Below are 19,587 nucleotides of genomic sequence, written 5' to 3' on the forward strand. Positions count from 1 at the left end.
AGAAATCCTACAATGAATCGGGACAGTGACGTGTTCTCCCGTGTGAGGGCGATCAAGAAAAGAGAGCGAGCGGCCCTGTTGAGGGAGTTTACGGAGCAGATGAAAAGACACAGAAAGACAGAAGCACAATAACAAGTATATGTAGGTGTTTTTTTGTAAAAAAACGACGGTGTCAAGAGGAAGATGAGTCCCCTGGTTTGTCCCTATACTCAAACTGCCATGAGAAAACTCAAAATCAATTTTACAAAATCCGACAGTAGAGGTGATCTTAACGCACTGGCACCAATACAATATATAATACGTAAAATGTGTATTTACACACTTAGCAATATAGAACATAAATAATAGATACGTACTTTGTTTAAAACACTTTTGTGGTCATACTGTAGAATGAGTTCACACTGAAACGTGTTCTTCATTCAAAATTAAAAGTAAATTAAGTAGTAGAAGAAGAATGAAGCTGCTAATGCTAACGCTAAGGTTACAATAATGATATTGCTGATTTCACCTTGCTATGGGTTTTTAAAGCATATTTAAAAACGGAGACATTTCCGGGCACAGATTGACCCGGGGATTTGCCACCAAAGCCAGGCAGGAATTTGGTATGATCACCATAGCCATATGAGGCCGGACTCGGAGGGCTTTCCTTTGCTTTCAGCTGTCAGATTGTAAACAATCTGTCACGTGACTGGGGGCAGATGACAGCACTGACAAGGTGTGTTTTATCGCAGCGAGATGCTACAATACTAATTGTGGGCTTATCATGTTTATTCGGCCACAACAGAGGGGCAGGTCAGCCAAAAAGGGCAAACGGGCCGTTGCCCGGGCAACACTAGCCCGTACCTGTGCACGTCCCTGCTCAAATGCACGACTGAGACAGGGTTTCAAAATCAAAAAGGTCTTTACTTAAGATAAAAAACAAAGTACAACAAAAACATCTCTTATAAAGACGCAACATGTAGAAAAGAATACTGGCAAAACCATGGAACTTACTAAACTCTGCTGTGGAATATCACTACAAAGATCCTTGGTCTAAACGCTCTGTTGACGACACAAGACGAACTGGCACAGGACAAAGGGAGACAAGGACTATATATATACAAGAGGTAATGGGACAGAGGTGGCAACAATCAATGGAGGGGCTGACAATCTCACAGGCGGGAAAACACACAAAGGCAGGAAGGACTCTCAAATGAGAGGGAAAGGTAAGTACAAAATAAAGTGCAATGACAGAAAGTGCTTGACAAGACTAGACATGAGTGACAGTAACTTAACAAATGAACAATGAGACAAGACTGAACATATATCCAAACATGGACTTTTAACTAAACATGAAACATATAACATGAACCAAATCAAATAACTTAACATGACATAAATAAATTAGTAACTAAAATGTCTAACAAAAGATACAAGAAAAGAAAACTGAATAAAAAACACAAGACCATACACAATGAAAGTTGTACATACTGTACTACAATATTAAACATCCATCCATCCATCTTCTAGCACTTTACCACCACCGTCCAAAGTCTGGTTGCGGAGGTAGCAGGTCCCCAAACGTCCCTTTCCCTGGCACATCAACCAGCTCTGACTGGGTGAGTCCAGGGCGCTCCAAGGCCAATGTAGAAATATAATCCCTCCTCCTGGTCCTGGGTCTGCCCCTCGGGCTCCTCCCAGCTGGACGTGCCTGGAACACCTCCCTAGGGAGGCTCCCAGTTGCCCAAACCCACTCAACTGCCTCCTTACAATGTGAAGGTGGAGCGGTTCTACTCCGAGTCCTTCCCGGATGACTGAACTTCTCATATCCCTAAGGGAGATGCCAGCCACCCTCCAGAGAAAACCCATTTTGGCCGCTTGTATCTTGTTGTTTCGGGCCTGACCCATCTTTCATGACTGTAGGTGAGGGTAGGAACGAAGCTCAGCTCTCTTTTCGTCACAACGGTCTGGTAAAGAGACCCGCTGCGCCGATTCTCTCTCTCCATTGTTCCCTCACTCGAGAACAAGACCCCAAGATACTTGAACTTCTTCACTTGGGGTAAGGATTCCTTTCCTACTCAGAGTGGAAGTTCATCCGTTTCCTGCTGAGAACCATGGCCTCTGATTTGGAGGTGCTGATCCTCATCCCAGCCGCTTCACACTTACCTCATTCACACCAACGCAACTCCGGTTCAAGCTCCGTGCTAGAGCTTTTCAGGTTCAGAACCGTTTCTTCGGTTTAGCGGAGGCTCTTTTCACACCGCCCAGAGTCCGACTGGTGCTGCGTCATTGCGTCATCGTTTGCGTCATGACGTAAACGTTTGCGTGCCTGCTTCATTAAGCCAAACCGTGCGGAAACCCCTCACAGCTGACACCGACAACAACAACAATGGCCGATTGTGCTCCAGCTTCCTCTGTACCTCTTCGGAAGACCAGATTCCCAGTAGGTAGCTGGTCTCTTCAGTGGACCACTGCTGCTTGTTAAGTTTCTCCATCGTTGTGTACAAGCTGGATAAAACGCGGGCTTCTTGTTGTTGTTCAGGAGTTGATCCCGCCCCTGCCCCTGCCCCGCCTCGACGTAAGCGTGACGTATGTGGTGCTTTTGCTCTGGCCGGACCATTTGTTGGTGCTTGAAACGAACCGGATTCCGGAGCTAAGAGGCTGCTCCGCTGCGGTGTGAAGAGGAAAACCCGGTGCTTTTCAAGCTCCAGCTCCGAACCGGCCCCGAAACACCGTTGGTGTGAATGAGGTATCAGATCCAGTGCTGAAGGTCGCAGACCGCTGAAGCCTTCAGATCCACATCATTTGCAAATAGCAGTGATGCAATCCTTAGCCCAACAAACTGCAGCCCCCCTTCCCTACGACTATGCCTTGAAATCCTGCCCATGAATATCACAAACAGGATTGGTGACAAAGCGCAGCCCTGGCGGAGTCCAACCCTCACCGGACACAAGTCTGACATGCTGCAGAGGACCTGGAAACAGCTCTTGCTTTAGGAGTACAGAGATTGGATGGCCCTGAGTAGAGACCCCTCACCCCATACTCCCGCAGCACCTCCCCCAGTATCTCCCTGGGAACCCAGTCATACGCCCTCTCCAAATCTACAAAACACCTGATAATTGTACTCCCATGCCCCCTCCAGGGTCCTTGCTAGAGTGAAAAGCTGATCCGTCGTGCCACGACCGGGACGGACTCCGCATTGTTCCTCCTCAATCTGAGGTTCGACTATCAGCCGGACCCTTCTTTCCAGCACCTGAGAGTGAACTTTCCCAGTTAGGCTGAGTCAGGGATGGGCAAATGGCGGCCCGCGGGCCGCATGCGGCCCCCACCTCCTCTTTTTGCGGCCCTCAGATTAATTTATAAACAACGTAATTAATAAAAAATAAAAAAATGTTAAATATTATTTTTTTTTACTTGTAATACTGATACCGTCCACTAGACTCCTAGTTACGTCGCGAGCTGCGTAGATGATTTCAAATACCGCGAAATAATCTGTGACGCATTTGTGTGTATTGTGTTGTCCTCACAAGAAACACCGGCTGTTGTTATGCCTGCTGTGACGTTGAGTTGCCTCTTGTAATTATGCCTTTACAAGCTTCAAAGTTGTATTTATCATTTGAATTTGGCGAAACAAGTTTAATATTCTTAAAACCAAGACTTTGTGTATTTGAAATCAGATGAAAACAAACTGTCACAGACCCTGCCGTGTTATCTATGATTACTACGCTTTTCATTCATAATTTCAGCGGGAGGGAGGGGGAGTGGTGATGAGGAACACCAGAGTGCGGGCTGACAGGTGTCTGTGTTGACATTCCCCTTATTGTGGAATAAGGGGAATGCAGAGAATTGCTACAAGTGTCTTAGGTTCAAGTTAGACAACTAATGTCTGGGTTAGTGTTCATGACTTCATGTTTAAAGTCATCTTAATGGTTAATCACATTTTCCGTGCTTTTCAATAGTTTTAAAATAGTTTTATTCCACTGTTTAATAACCTGTTCAATACAAACATGCCACTTGTAAAAATGAAATAACATTTCTGTGAACTGATATTTGTTTAGTGAGCTTATTAGAGGATGTTCCCATTTTTTGGGGATGTTCCCTTTGATTGTAAATGTCAATGAAGATGTCAGACTTAGTATATTTGTTAATAATTACATACAACACATGGAATTTTTGTGTGTGTGTGTTCCAAGTGAATCTGCGGCCCCATGGTGGCCAGTACATCAATGATGTGGCCCCCACCACCATCAAAGTTGCCCATCCCTGGGCTGAGTAGTGGGACGCCTCTATAATTGGCACATACCCTCTGATCTCCCTTTTTGGAAAGGGGAACCACCACCCCGGTCTGCCACTCCACTCTGGTAATGTTCCCGACTTCCACGCAATGTTGATGAGACGTGTCAACCATGACAGTCCCTCAACACCCAGATGTCATCAATCCCGGGGCTTTGCCACTGTGGAGTTGTTTGACTACCTCAATAACCTCCTCCCAGGAGATAAGTGTCGATCCCCCATCATCCTCCAGCTCTGCCTCTACCATAGAGGGCGGATTTGTCGGGTTCAGGAGTTCCTCAAAGTGTTCCTCCCATCGCCCTAACACCCTATCAGTTGCAGCGACGTGCAGTCAGGGGAGGCAGGGGAGGCAGAGCCTCACCTGTCATACTCCAATGTAACGGAAAAGCAACTAAAGAAAAACTAAATAGTAATAATAATAAAATGTCTCCACTGATATGTGTTGTAAATGTGATTTATGTTTGATTCCAATCGCTTTTTATAGTCAAAATCAGCAAATTTACCGAGCTCCGCTACAACTACGGGTAGCGATGAGGAGTGAGGCAGGGACGAGCTCTGCCTCTCGTAAGCCCACAGTAACTGGCTGGAGCGCGGGCACTAATTTAACGCGGGCACTTATTTTGTGAGCGCGCTCAAGCCAGTTACTGTGGGGTGAGGTGAGGCACAGATGAGATCTGCCTCACCTCAGAATGCGTCACCCCACAGAAACTGGCTGGAAAGCGGGCCCTAGGCGCATGCCTGTTACCATCTCACTGTATGTCACCAATGTAATGTTTGTAGATCCCTTTATTACATGTGTCCTCACCATCCATAGTCTCTAAATAACTTATTTCACGTATGATATTTAGGCTCGCTGGTCTCATCATACAACAGCAATGAAAAAAGAACCAGGGGAGGCAGCCATAACCTCTGCCGCACTGAAGGGGGCGCACGTGAGCCCACAGGTTCTTGTTGCTACTGTTATTTTACGCAGAGACGGTAGACGCAAACAACAAACTAGACTTTTGAAACTAGAGGAAGATAAGGAGGACTTTTTCAAAAAAGTAATAGAGATTGTTGTCCAGAAGGATAGCATGGACTTCATCTTCAAGTCAAGGTAAGACTACAATTGTAATGAAAATGGGTTCTTACTAAGAAAGAACAATCCAATATTTAGATTTTGGGTATCCTTTTGTTGAACGGTCTGTTTAAAATGAATCGAAGCATCAGACTAAAAAAGCTTTTGATAATAACCGAATATTTCGATTAAGGTCAAAATATAATATTTGTAAATCTGACTCTGAAAGAGTCAGTGCCTCACCAGCCATGAACCTCACCGCACGTCACTGATCAGTTGAGGCCAACAACGTCTCATGCTTTCTATATACAGCTTGGATGGTTCCCTGCTTCCCCCTCCTGAGGTGTCGGTCGGTTTTCCAACAACTTTGGTGCCAACTGAAAGTCCTTCTCCATGACTTCTCCCAAACCCGCTGCTTCTCCTCGGCCACGGCTGAAGCTGCTGTCTTTCAGGCCTGTCGGTATCTTGCAACTGCCTTGGTAGTCCCCCAGGATAGCATATCCTGGAAGGCCTCCTTCTTCAGTCTGACGGCTTCCCTGACCACCGGTGTCCACCAGGAGGTTACCGCCCCTTGGGGCACCTAAGATCTTGAGACCACTTTGTCTTTGGTTGAATATAATACATGTTTATTAAAATGTATACACGGTTTTCCAAATAAAGCTGTCCTGTGATCTGCTGCTGCAATAATTGGAATAGATATCCATGCAGCTCCATAATGAGCTCTGGGTTGTTTCAAAAGTACAGCATTATTCCCTGTACATCCAATATCATGAGAAAATGAGAGTATTGATGTTGCATATTGCAGCCATTAGGCAGCGGTGCTTCAGCAGTCTTTGTGTGATTTTATTGGCTTAAAAAATGTCACCATGATTGCTTTCATTGTCATGCCTCACTCACATACATTTCTCCTTCCTCTCTGTTCCCTCACAAGGTGTTCAGGATCCAGGCAGAAAGGTGAGCCTGAGAGCAAACCTGATATGTGTTTATAAGTATATATAAGTGAGCTCAATTAAGGCTCTGCATCGTTGAATAGTCACAGCAGGGTGTGCATTTGCTGATTGGAGTTACATTTAGATCTGGTATTGTGATTTTCGTTTTTGAATAATGTACAGCATGACAAGTAGCGAGCTGTTTATTAAATAAAATATGCAGTATAATTATTGATTTAACTAATAACCCAACTGTTGTCCATGGGTCTAATTTGAACAGTTTTGAATTATGTTTTTTTTGGTATAGAATCAGTTGTCATTATATGCTGCCAAAACAAAGCTGAAATGGTTTTAAAACTGAATTCTGACTTTAACATAATAATACAAATATATATTTCTTTTGATTTACAGCAACTTTCAAACATAGTTACAAAGTGCTTTCACAAATTAAAAACAAAACACATTTCAATAAACGCAGAGGTTTAAAATGAACTAGAAATTAACCATTTTGTGACGTTTAGGAAGGTCCTGAAGGCAGTTTGATAGGTTGACAGTCTTCTGAAAGTTATCTGCAGGGTCACAGCTTAAATAGACCAGGGAATCGTCTGCATAAAAACAAAATCCGATGTAATTGTTTCATATGAGGTGGCAAAGAGGGAGCAAAATATCGAAACCATGAATGGACCCAGCACTGATATGGGTAACCGCACAGTGAATGCCTGTTACAGCTGACCTGGCCTCAGCAATGCCAACACAAACATTCCTTTCTGTTATGTAAACCATTGACCAGTCTGTGATTATCCATCAAGATAAATGCATCGGATTTTTGCACTGTCTTCAAAAGATTCCTCAGCTGCGGGAAGTACATTTGCTAATTGGAGTTATGATTCAATTTAGACCTGGTAATGTCATTTTCTTTGCATATTGTACAGCAAGACAAAAGCACAGCGACATGCCCAGCCTTTGGCAAGATCTTAATAGCTACAATAAATGTCTCTCTTGAATGATTGAAGAAAGGAGAGTTACAACACAGTGGCAGCAACTAATATAAATAGAATACTGAAGAGATGTGATGGGAGCAAGACACTACATCAGGATAAACAACATCATAAATCCCTGTTTTCAGCCAGCAGGCTTCTTAATAATGTGTGTCACCATCAGTCTTATTGCCCTGACTTCAGCTCTGTGACGCAATGCTATCTCGTGGTTAGGTCATTATCATTATCAGCTACTTTCAGTTCTGTTTTTCTACATTGGTTTAACTGATTCTAACTGAAATGGATATTGTTTTTCAAGAGACAACCAAACCTGAAGCTTGTTCTGGCAAAATGACGAGCAGTCATGTTAAAACTGTTAAAAATAAGGGAAGTTTAGCACCACACCCTCTCTTATGGAAGTTTCATTTACCCATTAGCAACTAATTTGCAACAGAAACAAGATTTTGGTAATTGGCCCAGTCTGCTCTGATTGGTTAGCTGGCCGGCTCTGTTCTGATTTGTCAACCGCTTAGAGATGTGCTGCCCATCACGTGCAATGTGTTGGAGCGCTAGCCAATAGAAGCGCGAGTGTGTTACATAGTGATGATGTCCCTATTTGTGTTCCTTTTTCTTAGGCATAATAGCGTCATGGTGCTCTGAAGTTTATAGAGTTCCTTTTTCAAAGACAAGAATCACACTCAGTCTAACCCCTTCACTTGGAAGTTTTTACCTCAATACATAACCACAGATATTACTATCTTATCAGTCTGAGCAGTCGTGTATTTGCAGTGCACATCTCATCAAATTTGCAATACCTTAAAAGTGAACTAGTTTTTCCTTACTCTTAATGACACAGCTCGTAAATAATTAGTCAATATGCTCCACTTGTGCAGTCGCGTGTATAAAAAGGCTCATAGTTTATGTATACGATGCATGCAACAGAATTGTACAGCCAACAGAAAACAGGGAAAAACAAAAAGAGATATGAGAACCCATTTGAGACATGAAAGCATTGTGTGTGATTGCAGCCACAGGCGACTCAGACCCTGAGGGGAGATACGAGTAAATCAAACCTCCATTACCGTGTGGAAGAGTCCATGTATTGCCGATGTAACTACCTTCATTATGGTGCTCCTTTGTGGAACACAAAAGAGAATGAGCTGGTGCCTGTGAGCCTCATTTCTGTCTAAAGTAATAGCCAAGGACAATGTATTACATGGTAAACCTGTTTACCTCGAACTGTGGAACACCCTACCAAGATAAATCAGAGAGGCAAACACAGTGGACATTTTTAAACAACAGCTGAAATAAATGTTTAATCAAGCTTTTGATTGGCTATAGAGTTGTGCACTGACTGAGGATGTCATTTTGAACGCCAACCAGGAAATTAGCATTGCAAGGGCTCCCTCAACAAAAAGCAATGTGATTTTTCATTGGATATTGGAATATAACAAACAAAAAGATCTGTGGAAGACACATGTTTAAGATACAGGATAATCTCCACATATTTTCTCCACTTTTTAGATTTTGGAAGTGTAAATGCATTCGCTGGAAGAGCTAACATTTGGCTAACTAACTACACCACGATTCCATGGCTGCGCATCTTAGTCACTAAGCTCAAGGCGGCTAATGTTTTGGGTGATGGTATTTACTTGACTCATTTGGCCCCTTGTTAGAAACCAATTGTATGACACAAAGTAGCTTCAGACAATCACGAGTGGGGTATTTACCGACGTGTAATTTGTATGATAACATATTTTAAGCTTGTGTTAATCACAGATGTTCATTTAGGTATCTAACCAAAAACTCACAAAAAAACCCATTGACTTTGAGACGACGGACCAGAAGTGGTAGAACTAATTTTCAAGATTTAGGATGCATTCCTGCACCACTCATAATTGATCTTTTATGGTATTTTTTTTAATTTATACAGTATGTGTATTATGTATTTTTTTAATTATTACAATATTGTAATTATTAATAGTTTCTTATTTCTGTCATACTTTTAATGAGTGGGTTATCTGTTGCTTACTTTTTGATTATTTTATTGTTTTCTCTTTTTTCTTTTTTTACCTTCTTGGAATTGTGTAAGTACCATGTACATTCTGCATGGGTGCTTATATGTTTTAACCTTTGACCTAAATTCAATGTCTTGTTTTTGTTTCTCTTGTGTTGTGTTGTATGGCTAAGCACTTTGAGGTGCATCCTGTGTATACAAATTGCTTTACAAATAAAGATTTATCATAATAACTCCATGAATATAACAGTAATAGGAAACAGAATGATCAGCAGTCAGAACCAACAAAGGCAAACAAGTAATTAACGTCAATTTAAAAATCCTAAGCAAAGTTTCCCACCTTCAACGTTATAATTTAACGTCTTGAGCGTTTGTTTAAGACAATATCACACAGGTTTGTGTTTATCTTTCATAATTATTTTAGGCTTTTATTCTGTCATTTCTAAAGAAATGTCCTTCCTATCATAGCTTCTCGATATGCTTTTTTGCACTTTTTTGCACTTTGGAAAAAAATATTACGGTGTGCTTGGGTGTCATGAAAGGCGCCTACAAATAAAATGTATTATTATTAACACAAATGACTCATCATTACACATTCAGCAAAAGCCATTAGTCAAACTACGAGTCACCTCTCCTAGAGACTAATTTAGAACTCCCATCCTTTTCATTTTAATCGACTCTCTTTAAAGACACTGCCAATTTGAGTTCTTGTTATCGGAGGCCCGCAGGCCCGAGAATTCCCATCGCAAAGAAAAACCGTTGGCCGTCACTCAGCGTGATAATCCTGGGAATAAAAGCCTGCACGTAACAAGCAAAGTTAAGATCCTCCCAAACATGCAATACACTCAGAGAAGAGATTATGTGCTGAATGAAAAACACGTTTACAACCCACCTGTGACTACGTTGTCATGTCTAATGGGAAGACAGCTAAAAAAATGCTTTGGCTATGACATTCATATATTTTTATTAGCTTGTTCATTCAAATAAAGACATAAGATGATGTATTTTGGGACCTGTATAGGATTCCATAACACCTTTCTATCATTCTAGTGAATACTTTTCTTTTGTTTATTCCCCACTACAGACAAAAAACTGAAATATTGAATGCCGCTAAAATTGGCTCACAAAGCTGTTGCTGAATACAGCTGTCTGCACATTCCTCCTTTATTATGAAATGATGATAATAGGATGTTCTTTAAGTTGTTTTCCATAGATTTCTGCCATTTGGCTACTGCGTCTGCTGAATCAGCTGTTTTGGTGAGTGAAGTGCCTCTGCGAAAATGGGCAAAGTTGCCTTTAGTAGAGGTGGATTAGAGCAGAGGATTAACCAGTTAAGCCCCGAGCCTGTTTTTCAGGTCTCAGGCTCGAAAATGACATTCCCAGAACAAATGACTATATCTTCACTTCTAAAAGGGGTACATTAATAATCTTTGTTCTCAAAGCAAAGATAAACCTGTGATTTGGATGTAGAAAAGTCAGAATCAATATAGAATTTTTTTATTTTAAAGTAAATTCAGATTGAACTGTCACCTCTACTCAGCCCCCGGCCATCAGCTCACAGACACCTCTCACATCAGCCCCTGGTTCTTCTCCACCCGCTGACGACAACTTGTCCTTCACAACCAACCAGGTGAGGAGGAAGCTGCAGAAGTGTGAGGCGAGGAAAGCGGCGGGTCCAGATGGCATCAGCTCGAGGCTCCTTAAATCCTGTGCGGATCAGCTGTGTGGGATTGTGGAGCTTTTATTCAACCTGAGCCTGAAGCAAGGGAGGGTACCACAACTGTGGAAGACGTCCTGTGTGGTACCTGTGCCAAAGACCCCTCACCGCAAGGAATTCAACAGCTACCGGCCGGTGGCGCTGACATCACAGCTGATGAAGACCCTGGAGAGGCTGGTCCTTGGACACCTCCGGCCCCTTGTGGGACCATCAATGGACCCGCTGCAGTTCGCCTACCAGCCTGCCATCGGGGTGGATGACGCCGTCATCTACCTGCTGCAGAGGTCCCTCTCCCACCTGGAGAAGGATGGCGGGGGGCACTGTGAGGATCATGTTCTTTGATTTCTCCAGTGCCTTCAACACCATCCAGCCCCCACTCCTGGGGGACAAGCTGCAGCTCTCGGGGGTGGATCACCACCTCACCTCCTGGATCCTGGACTACCTCACCCACCGTCCACAGTACGTGAGGACCAGGGAGTGTCAATCAGACACCATCATCAGCAGTATGGGGGCCCCCCAGGAGACGGTGCTGGCACCGTTTCTCTTCACCCTCCACACTGTAGACTTCACCCACAACACTGCAACCTGTCATCTCCAACGAGGACGACAGGGAGTACAGGGAGCTGACGCAGGACTTCACCCTCTGGTGCCAGAGGAACCACCTCCAGCTCAACGCAGCGAAGACCAAGGAACTGGTGGTGGAATTCAGACGGCGCCAACACTCCTCCCGACACCAGTGAACATCCAGGCAGCGGACATAGAGATTGTGAAATCTTACAAATACCTGGGTGTTCATCTGAACAATAAACTGGACTGGACTGATAATTCTGCTGCTCTGTACAAGAAGGGACAGAGCAGACTCTTTCTGCTGAGGAGACTGAGGTCTTTCGGAGTGCAGGGAGCACTCCTTCAGAAATGTTACGACTCTGTTGTGGCATCAGCCATTTGCTATGGTGTGGCCTGCTGGGGCAGCAGCATCTCGGCTGCTGACAGGAAGAGACTGAACAGACTGGTAAGGAAGGCCAGCTCTGTCCTGGGTAGTCCTCTGGACACTGTGGAGGTGGTGGGAGACAGGAGAATGGCAGCCAAGCTGTCCTCCATGCTGGACAATATGTCCCACCCCCTCCAGCACACCCTGTCCTCACTGTGCAGCTCCTTCAGCGACAGGCTGCTGCACCCCTGCCGTCTCCCCTACACACACCACAACACAGACTATATCACCCCTTGCTGCTAAATACCAATCAACTATGTGCAATATGTGCTATATGTGCAATATATATATGCCGTTAATAACTGGGTAATTTATAACTGGCTGCTAAATCGTTAGAATCGTTATAAGGTGTGTTTTTTGCATTTTGTATTTTGTAAATTGTGTAACTTGCTGCTGTTAAATACAGTACCATCAAACTATGTGCAATATATGCTATGTGTGCAATATATACATTATTATATACATATGCCATTAATTACTGTGTAATATATACCTGGCTGCTAAATCCTAAGAACTGTTACAGGATTTGTATTTTGAAAAGTATTTTTTTTTACTTTTATTTTTTTATTATATTTTGTATTATATCATAACTTAGTACTTTTTTTTAACATATGTAACATTAAGCTGTCTGTGGCTCTTTCCTGCTGTAAAGATGCAAATGTCTCCTCTGTGGGACGAATAAAGGTATTCTGATTCTGAACATATCAGCAGCGTTTTATGCGTTTTAATGCCATTGAATACAACTTTTGATCAGAAAACAGCAACGGTAAGACTTATTTTCCGTTTTGGTCCCGGAAAGCTACGTTGTGTGTTGTCTGGGTTTGCTTCCCCTGCCGTGAGTTTTGGTCGCTCAGTGATGATAGTGAAGATCCGATAAGTAATAAGGTATCTCTACCGTGAGTTCTGTGCTAAGTGCGTTAGCATTTTTTCGCTCAGGGCTAATCCAGAGGCTTGGTAGGACCCTTGTGGTTTGTTTACCTAAACATTGTTAATATTGTCTGATAGCTTAGTTTCTTCCCGTTAAGTGGGTATGACACATTCATAGTTTGTTAAATGTTAAACTCGCACTCTCAGGACAGCTGATCAGTTGCTCCTGAGGGTGCCAAAAACATAGTCTAACGGTCCGTCCACACAGGGGCGTGCGCTGAAAGCTTCACCATTCACTTTGAATGGGGTGACGTCACTTTTCGCCAAACTGCATTGTGGGAAGCTACGCGGAGCTTTGCTGGCGTGGCTCGCTGCAAAAGTTGAGCAATGTTCAACTTTTGAAGCCTCGGCAGAAGCGTCAGCCAATCGAATCATATGCCAGTACAAGCTCTAGCCAATCAAACCGCTGCTTGTGTGTCAGGGGCGGGAGATTCATGTGATTGGTTGTTGGTCGAGTTTCAGACACGCCCGCCGGCAAGCGACAACGCACGCCGCTGTGTGGACAGGCCGTAAGCGCAGAGGGGACCGTGCTTTCTCTGCTGCCGCCCCTAAACTGTGGAACGACCTGCCCTTGTTAATCAGACAGGCTCCCACACTGTCTGTTTTTAAATCCGTCTTAAATCCCACCTCTTCTCCTTAGCATTCGTAAACAAGTAGATTGTTGCTTTTATTTGCTTTCAGTGGTCTATTGTTTTTATTATATGGCTGTTTTTATTTATTTTTTAATTGTTACGTTTATTCTGGTTTGTTTTGTGTTTGTTTTTTTTATTTTAAATGTATTTATTTTATGTTTTGTGAGCTGAGCTGTGTGATTTTATATTTAGTGCGAATGCTGTTTACAGCATTCCACTATAGTACTTCAAATCTTTATTCTTCCCCTTAAACTTATTTCAGCCAATACTTTGGCACTCCATAACTTCAGCTTATTTTCAGATACAGAAACCATTCAAATATGAAACTATTCAGCCTGTTCAGGAATCGATGGGAAACCTTCAACTTTTTCAAAATATTTTATACTTTTTGAAATATTCAGCTTTTTAAACTCTTTTTTTAACATTGAAGTCAATGGGAGATGCCTTCAAATCCTGTTTTCCTACACCTTGCGCCAAATGCTACTCCTTCCACATACTTTCAGCTAGACACTTCATTCCTACTTTCAAATGATCACAAGACCTTCAGCTATTCAATTCCTATTCAGATTCTTGATATCTTTTACACTTTTTGAGATATTGAATTTAGTTTGGAGCTTGGTAGAGAGGCCTTTTTCAGATTGTAACATTAGAGTTGATGGAGCAGCTCGTTAAGTCTAGAGTGCTTTGATCTCAAAACAGAGTGCAGCAGTGCCTGAAATTCTCCCCCCAAAATATTTTAAACTTGCCATAATTCCCAAACCCTACAGTCCTCAGACATATTTTTCATGTAAAACGTAGGAAAACCTCTCCTAGGTTGGAAAATAAAAAAAAATTAAGAAAAAAAATTAAACAAAATGCCTCTTGAGGGCATGAAGAGAGAAAAAGTCCAGCTAGCTCCCAATAGATTCCCATGTTAAATTGTTCTAGATCTTTCTTCAGAGCAGGGAGAAGTACACTTTAGACAAACTGCTCCCATCTCCACATTTTACACACAAAACAAACAAAAAAAACATATTTCAGTTCATTGGGGTTCCCTGATGCTCACGGTCTGGCCATTTTTTGATAAGAGCCATAGTTTTTGAACAGGTGGCAAAATTGTCAGATATAATCCCCAATGCATTCTTATGGGACTCAGTGCTGCAGTTGGTTGTCATGGTGTTGCTGGGCAGATTGGAGCCACACACACACACACACACACACACACACACACACACACACACACACACACACACACACACACACACACACACACACACACACACACACACACACGTGAGTCACATCATCCAATCAGAGCAGACACCATGGAACCCTTTGATCTCTGGGTTTACACACACCGGTGTTTGTAAACTTTCAATCACTACTACTTACATTTGATATCTTTATTTAACTCCTTCAGCCTAATTTCAGCTGCAGGAACCATTCAAATATCAACTATTCAGCCTTTTCAACACCTGATGGGAAACGTTCAACTTTTTCAAAATATGTTATACTTTTTAAAATATTCAGCTTTTTTTTTTTTAACATGGAAGTTATTGCAATGCATTGGAGCTGTAACAATTAACACACCACACACACACACACACACACACACACACACACACACACACACACACACACACACACACACACACACACACACACACTCTCTCACAGACAGACACACACACACACACACACACACACACACACACACACACACACACACACACACACACTCTCTCTCTCACACACAGACACACACAGACACTCTCTCTCTCTCACACACACACACACACACACACACACACACACACACACACACACACACACACACACACACACACACACACACTCACACACACACACACACACACACACACACACAGACACACACACACACACACACACACACTCTCTCTCTCTCTCACACACACACACACATACACACACACTCTCTCTCTCTCTCACACACACACACACATACACACACTCTCTCTCTCTCACACAGACACACACACACAGACACTCTCTCTCTCACACACACACACACACACACACACACACACTCACACACACACACACACACACACACACACACACACACACACACACTCTCTCTCTCACACACACACACACACATACACACACACACACACTCTCTCTCTCTCTCACACACACAGACACACACCGATGATGATGAATGATCAAGAGAAGAGAGAGAGGGCGATCAAGAGAAGAGAGAGAGTAATGTAACCTCCTAATGTAATGTCTAACTCCTATGAAAATGTTGAAAAAGTGCTCGAACTTCACATGTGTGCTAACAGTCCAGCCATGAAGACATCTACGGGAACGTTTTGAGATTTCTTCAAATGCTGTTGCCATGGCAACACAGTGCTCACCATGAAACACGGTTTTCTCATAACTTCAGTGACAATACTCGAAATGGCCCAAAACTTCACAGGTTTGGTAACGATGCACAACACATCTAAGCTTATTATGGGGTGTCATCAAATGCCATTGCCATGGTGACAGATAATTCACCATCAAGTTAGTTCAAAAGTTTACAGTCAAAATATTCTGCTGCTTTCCCAAGCCTTTTTACTTTCTTTTCTCATCTTAATACAAATTCATTCACTACTACTTACATCTGATATTTAACTCCTTCAGCCTATTTTCAGCTGCAGAAACCATTCAACCATTATATTATTCAGCTATTTCAGGACATCAAGGCTATACATGTTGTTGTTTATACCTTTTTTTAAACCTTTTCTTTGAAATATTAAGCTTTTTCTGCATTTTTGTAGCTAAAAGCAGCTACCATTCAGCTAATAACATATTCAGCTTTTTCTGCATTTTCAGCTAAATTCAGCCATAAATGTTCACAGTTTACAGCATTCACACGCATTTTCTGCAGGAAATGCATTTTCTAGTTTATATATCTCTCTGTACAGCACTTTGGTCTGGAGGTTTTAAAGTGCTATATAAATAAAGTTGGATTGGATTGGTTTGGATTCTGGAGAATAGAGAACTCGACTGGGACCACCCTGAAGGGCATCATGGTCCGTTGCCTTACGAAAGCCGATGAGTTTTCACAGTACTGCTCAGTCTTTAAATGTCCACTTAATGACATCACTATCTGATACATGCAGCTATCAGTGACCATGATGTTAACGGAATCACCTCAACCGTGATGTATCAAATGCATGGCTTAATTCTGCTAACAAGGTCACATGTTGAGACCTTGGAGATGATTTATTCACACATGCAGTCACAGATCCAACAGTAAGACCGTTGAGTCGGACTTGTCTCAGCTGAGGCCTTGCTTTGAAATAAAATGATGGAATCCATCCAGGGAAATATTATACAGAAGCGTGGTCGCTGATTCATTATCCAGCTACAGGATGCAGAGAAACAGAAGATCAAAGGCCACAACGACATGACTTTTCATCTCGGTAATGGCGAGAAGCTGATTCAATGTCCGTGTGAGTGAGCTCCAGACTCCTATGTGATTCATTTTTGGCTCAGGAAATCCTTGAATAAAATATAAGAGAATGGTAGTTTACACTGGTAGGGATACGTAGAATCAATGATTTAAGATGCAGCATTTAGATCTTAATACTAAGGTATGTCAGAGAGGAGAGGTTTACATGTGTATCAATGTGTCTACTGCATGTCTGTATTCCATATACAACGTTCTTTAATTTAGTAGGACTTTCCCATTAGCAAATGATACATTAACTAATGTCTGTCTTCAATAAACACAACACATCCCTCTGGTTCAGTGGTAGACTCAGGCTGTGTGAGGGGCTGGCATGGAATAAAATATTAAAAACAGCATCAGTGCTTGGGCAGTGGTGCCAGCATAAGGTCTAAACCCCAGATATGATTTCGATATTTATATAACTCATATATGACTCAGGTAAAAAATGAACTTTCTAGCAGCTTATTTGGCACTGCATCACATCTCCACTGGCAGGGCACCCTATTGGACACTTTTTCTTTTGGCATAACGATTTAGGGCACTTTCTCAAATATTTTCTTCCAGAAGATAAACCAGCAGGTACATTTTTATCAGTTTTTATATAATAAAAAGACACCCTTAAGGACACTTGATCAAGTTGTATTTGCTGAGAGTGGATTTCATTACGTCTCTCCGCTGTAAGGGCACCCTCAAGGTACTTTAACATGTTTTCTCCACTGGAAGGGCGAATCCGAGGGACACTTTGACACATGTTCTCCCTTAGAAGGATACTCTCTAAGCCACTTTATCACATTATCTCTTCTCACAGGGCCCTCTCTGGGTAACGTTTTCTCCACTGGAAGAGCACCTTTAAAGACATGTGATCATGTTATTTTCACTAAGAGGGCACCCTCAAAGACACTTTATCACATTTTATTTGCGTAAAGGAGACTTTATAAAATCTCTCCGCTGGAAGGCCACCCTTGAGGGTCACTTTATAAAATGTTCTCGACTAAGAATCCACCCTCAAAGGCACCTTATCAGGCTTTATCTGCTTGACGGACACCCTCGAGACCACTTTATCATATTTATCAATGGAATGGGCACCCACGAGGGGGTCTTCACAATTTTTTTAATGTTACTTTATAATATTTTCTCCGCTTAAAGGGCACCGATACAGCACTCCATCACGTTTTCTCCACTGCATAACTGTTTGGAATAATACAAACCTTGGTGCAGTTTTTTTGCATCTAATGAGTCTACTATGGATGACATTGTTACTACTTACTGCAACTGGACTTTCTGGATTGTATTAAATGACTCACTGTACCCGCCCACACCAAGGAAGTCCTTGTGTTGCAGATGTTTCCGGCATGTTTTGTACAGAAATCAGTGAATCAGCCAGAATTGAATGGCAAATGTCTACCCATCAACCACCATGTCTGCAACCTTCTGTTGCAATTTTTGGCTATCTTATTACTTCTGCTGGTTTTGATGGTTTTGTTTCTGCTTTGGTTTAGTGACCTAACACATACTGTTGTCATATCATATAGGGTCATGTATAGGGGTAATTCAATGAGTTGTCCGCTGTGTTTCCTAAATTATTCAATAGGTGCATCAAACCTCACTGCAAAACATATGTGAACATTGGAGGAAAAAGTCAGTTCATGTCGGATGTTCCTGGATTTGAACTAAACTAATTTGCATTTCTACAATTGAGAATGATCAAGTAACTATGTGCAATGCAATGTAAAAGTGGTTTTTCAAAGGGACCAACCAACAGAGAATTATCACCCAACTAAGCAGTTTTCTTTAGCTCCATAAAGCCTTTTTACGGATCATTTAGGGGTTTTACAGCTTGCAGCTTTACTGTGTGGTTTATTCTCAGATAGTTTTCAGCAGCAGCTCTGATAAACTTCACGGCACAGTACCTGCCAAAGAACAGCTGACATCTAGCGGGTTTAGTATTTGTCATAAACTTAAATAAGCCGGATATTACCTTTGTTTTAGACAGAGTAAATATGGGACTTTTATTCATCAGGTGATGAATGGTAATGTGGCTCTGTGCCAGCTGGATGTGTTAATGACAAATTTTTGCTGTTAGCCATTACAGCTTTAAAGAATAAGGATATGTTAGTGTTGTGTTTACCGTCTTATTTGGTGTCCCCTAGTGTCTAACACAAATGAATGAGAAAGCTTTAAACTATTTCAATTCTAGTTTCTTTAACTTTATACTTTTCATTTTATAAATGAAAAAATCCACTATACACACAAGACACATGGATGCAATTTTGAGTGGGATTTTCAAAATAATATGGAAATCAATAACATAATTTGATGGAATACAATCATTTAGTTATGTGCCAAATGTAAACAAGAAACTATAATGAGTGCTAGAAGCTGGCAATTTGTATTGTAATGATAACATATGCTACAGTTGGATAATGGAATTTGTTCATATCAATTACAAACCTAGTGGATTAATGACATTCAAATTATGAAAGTATGCATTCAAAATGTAATGCATTTATATTAGAGGTGGGTTAGATAATTAAGTGTGTGGGTGTGGGTGCATGTGTATAATTTGAAAATACTGATGAATGTACTCATCAATCTTAGGAAGATA

The sequence above is a fragment of the Gymnodraco acuticeps genome, unplaced genomic scaffold (assembly GCF_902827175.1).
Source record: "Gymnodraco acuticeps unplaced genomic scaffold, fGymAcu1.1, whole genome shotgun sequence".
NCBI classification, from domain to species: domain Eukaryota; kingdom Metazoa; phylum Chordata; class Actinopteri; order Perciformes; family Bathydraconidae; genus Gymnodraco; species Gymnodraco acuticeps.